Below are 4,352 nucleotides of genomic sequence, written 5' to 3' on the forward strand. Positions count from 1 at the left end.
GATTTCCTTAAATTATATTGAATGTCATCAGCTAACCAATGCCAAGTTTGTTGCCATACTTCTTCAGGTTTGCTCATAGTACTTGTTAAAAGCATCAAAACAAATAGGTTTCTCAAATAATGTGTTGTGCCCTAATCCTTTGCTTCTTTGATTGCTTCTACAAATTCTCGATCATCTTGTAAAAAACTCATCGCAAAGCATGCTGCTCTATATGTATGGTATTAAACATTAGCAATTGTTCTGATATCCTCAAATGAGGTTGGTCCTTTGCAAACAGTAAGCATCATCCTTAAATAGAAAAATTCTCCTGTAGTTGGTGCAACCCATATTAGCCTCCCAATTGTGAATCCCTTTTTCCTAAGTTTCCAGCATCTTTTTCTGCAATCATAGACAAACTTAGAAACAAATTCAGCATAAGTAAGATTTCTTGCTTCGGGAAAGCTTTTATTAGTGTTGATCCAAGAAATGAACTTTGAATCAGAGATGGTTGGTTTAGACAAAACATCATCAATATCATCATGGTCTTGGTAAAAAATAGCATGTTGTCCTGGAAGGTGAAAATGTAGGCTTTCAACAGCAGGCTTCCTACCATGAATTGGAAAACCAAAGATCCTCCAAGTAGCTTCACAGGGAGAAATGTATCTGTTATTAAGTCAACCACCAATTAAAATGATGTAGCTGATATTAATTGGATATAACAAATTAAGCATACATGCAATCTAGATATTCTCTGATCTCATCATGATGGCTTGCAACATGCACAATTGCATCATTTTCATCATGAACTATAACAACAATAACTCTATCATATCCCTTGTTGACATACTTGAACAAATATTTGATAGATGTGCTCTGGTTACACCATTCAATATTGATATGTGCTTGGTATTTTCTTAGCAACTTTGGATTGTAAGGTACAATATATCTATTATCAATTATAACCCCATGTTTGGAAATTGTTTGGCCATTGTCTCTTCTCTGATAGATTGAATAACCATCTGCATCTAGAAGAGTATGAGGCTGAAACATTTTAGGATAGAAACGGCTGCACTTCCCTTCTTTCATGCATGGAGATTCTTTTCGCAGAATTCTGCATGGGCCATAAACCATATGGTTTTGGACTAACGTATATAGTTTAGGGTCATCTTGTTGTGAAGGTATCTCTGCTGATATAATCTGATTAATATCATCTGGAGTTGGATATTTATTGCTAGGATGTAAAAACAACAATAAATGAACATGAGGAAGTCGTCAGTTTTGAAATTCTATTGTATACATATCTGGAATACAAAAAAACCTATTAATAGACAGTTGCATATAAAAATTCCGATTTGATGTTAGAAGAGTTGCAAATAAAGATCAACAATTTGTCTAGTCAGTAAAAAAATGACCAATAAACTATTTGTTGGAAAAAAAGAAATAAAAGTAGAGAGATTGTAAGATGTAAGTAGCATTGAAAATTATTTGGAAGAACTTACTTGCAACTACTTTCCCTAGTAGATGATTCTTTGTCAGGTCTGAAAGCATTTGTTCAAACTTTAATTTAAAAATCCGTGACATAATGTTAGGTCTATCAGTTGCTTTCAAATTTAATGGTGTTAGTAATCTACAGACTTTAGGTCAATTTGGATTACAAGTCAAAGTAATAAAATGATTTGGGAAACCAACATGGCTGCATATGGCCATACCATCAAAGAATAGTTGATTCATGTATCGTGGACTCCTAATAAATGTTGAAGGTAAAATGACCCTTTTACCTTTATGCAAGCCTGTGGTGGAACCTGTAGCCAATGACTCTTGCAAATTGAAATGCTTGTCAACTCTAAGTTTGTTTTGATTGTTTCTGATGAAGGAAAGTCTTTCTGATTCAACCATAGTATATCCTTCAACCACAAATTGCTGGAATAGCTTCCTTGAGTGCAACAAAGTATGTGCTTCATTTGATTTGCATTATAGTCTGAAAGAAAACCACTCTCTCAGTGTAACACAATTTCGCTTTCTTTTTTTGCCAGTTGATGTAGCACGATGAAGTATGTCAGGTCTGTATCCATCATCACCATAAGGAAACAATAGAGGGTATTGTAAGCCTAAATAGCTAGAATGCAATTCATCAATCCTTTGTAATTGACCGGTCTGAGTCTCAAGAATAATATCTCTTCTTGAATGTGTATCAACATCACCTACAATAAGGGCAACAACTTCAGCCACAGTAGGCACATTATATATGCGACCATCCTTTTCATGGTTAGCAATCAATCTCAGCTTGATATCATGTACTTCATTTTGTTTCAGCCTATCTCTTGCCATTCTAAAACTTTTTGCATGAGCGTTGTGTTCATCTAGCATTTGACTTAAACTTGAAACAATGTTTTCTTCAATTCTAGAATGTTGGTTGTAAAGTGAAACATTAAAATCCCAATTTCAGAGAGCATCAAGTAAGAAAGCAAGCATGGACCACTGTTAAGTTTAAAAGATGGGAACTAATTTAAAAAAATGAAAATTAGTACCTCATTGCGTTAATTCTATTTTGCACTTCATTATCTGTGTCAAAGATATATAATTGTGCAAATTTAGCTTCTTTTCCAGGCATTGGTAATAGGTTGCCTATCCTATGACATGGTTGTCCTTGGATTCTAATTGTAGGAGGTTCTTTTGTGTCATTAATTGATTTGTCTATCTTAATACCGACAGAAGTAAAGGCAAACATCATGTTATATGTCTGCATATGTTGTTGATAATTCTTACTATCAACTACATTATGATCAAACAAAATATGTTATAGATGTTTAGGGGGATTTTGTAACAATGGGAGTTCAACTTTACCATCACTACAACATAAGTTGAACTTTGCGTTTGCGCTATCTTTATGTTTGGATATTCTTTCATCATACCACATCTTTGCATTGCAGTGTCTACATTACATGACTTGATCGCCAAGTTCAGAGTATCCTGAAATTGTTTTATGAGTTAGTTGTAATCTCATCTACGTTTGGGCACAAATGGTTTGAGCTAAAATTATTACCTTGTGTGTTAATAGCAGCACCATTATTTTTGATGTGACAATGGTTGTTCCCAACAATATCAATAGAATCTGATTCTGTCAAATTTGTAGTCAGATGTAGTTATTAGATGATAATGCAGGGAAGCAAATTGGGTATGAGAAGTTTTTTTGTAGTACCTTCTGTCGAATCAAAATTGCTATTCTCCGATGAATCAGAATCAATCACTTAGGAACATGAATAAATTTAAGCTAAATGCAATATATAACCATCAATGAAATACAATTAGAAATCATTTGTTACCTATACCCAATTTCGATGTTTTGCTTATAAGAATATAGTTTGGAAATAGAGTGGTCAGGGTGTGAATGTGGTTTTTAATTACATTCAAGTCTCAGTTATTTTTTCCACAGTGTCCTAATATTACAGTTGTATTTGATTGAGTTTGTACTAATAAATTGATAAAAGAAATATTTAACCCTCGAAAAAACATTTTAAAAGATGGTAATTTACTAATGTAAGCTCATATTTGATTTTGAATGGCATATTGAGTTTCTTACTCTGATCTTTTGTGGCTGGAGCCAAATGATGCACACTTGTGCTTCTATTTATATCAAGGTTAGTTGAGCATAGATTTGCATCTGGGTATAGTTGGTTTTGTCGAGTAGGGTGTATAGTTGGTTGTATCGGGGACTGAAAATAAGTATGACGTTTTTGCTGCATGATACATTTTCTCTTAATTTTGGCGTTTGTTGTATCTGACTTCTTTGTATATTCATGGTCATCCATGCTGATAATGTGTGTTATTGTTGCAGTTGCATGTTCAAAGGTGATAGATATTGGTTGTTGGAATGAAATGGGAGATGAAGATTGGAAAAATATGGAACAAAATGAAGGAAGATAAGGGAAAGGATAAATGGCATGGGGCTATTGCATACATAAAGACAGCTATAGTTGATAATGGATAGGTATTTAATGCACCATACATTTTGGTAATGATGGCTTGTTGCTGTAGTTGCGTATTCAAATGTCATAAATGATTGTAGTTGGAATGAAGTGAGATGAAGATTGCAAAAGCATGGAACAAAAGGAAGGAAGATAAGGGAAAGGGCAAATGAAATGAGCGTAAAGGGAGCTATAGCAAAGAATGGACAGGTATTTAATGCACTATACATTTTTTGTTCTTGACGTTGACGTTGAAAGAAAATCTGATATGGCAGGTGTTGTGCATGGCATGAGTAGGTAGCCATAAATTTGTTTATCATATTCTATTTTTAGATTGTGAAGTTTTTTTAAATATACAAATTGTCATTTTGAATAGGTGTATTAACGAAAATAGGCAACATAAAATTA

At 33.6% G+C, this 4,352-nt stretch overlaps 1 pseudogene; it reads right to left on the reverse strand.

Moving 5' to 3' along the window:
* Positions 1 to 221: 221 nt before the first annotated feature.
* Positions 222 to 2,896, reverse strand: LOC114416111 (annotated as a pseudogene).
* Between the last annotated feature and the right edge of the window lie 1,456 nt (positions 2,897 to 4,352).

This window comes from Glycine soja, chromosome 6, assembly GCF_004193775.1.
Source record: "Glycine soja cultivar W05 chromosome 6, ASM419377v2, whole genome shotgun sequence".
Classification (NCBI taxonomy): Eukaryota; Viridiplantae; Streptophyta; class Magnoliopsida; order Fabales; family Fabaceae; genus Glycine; species Glycine soja.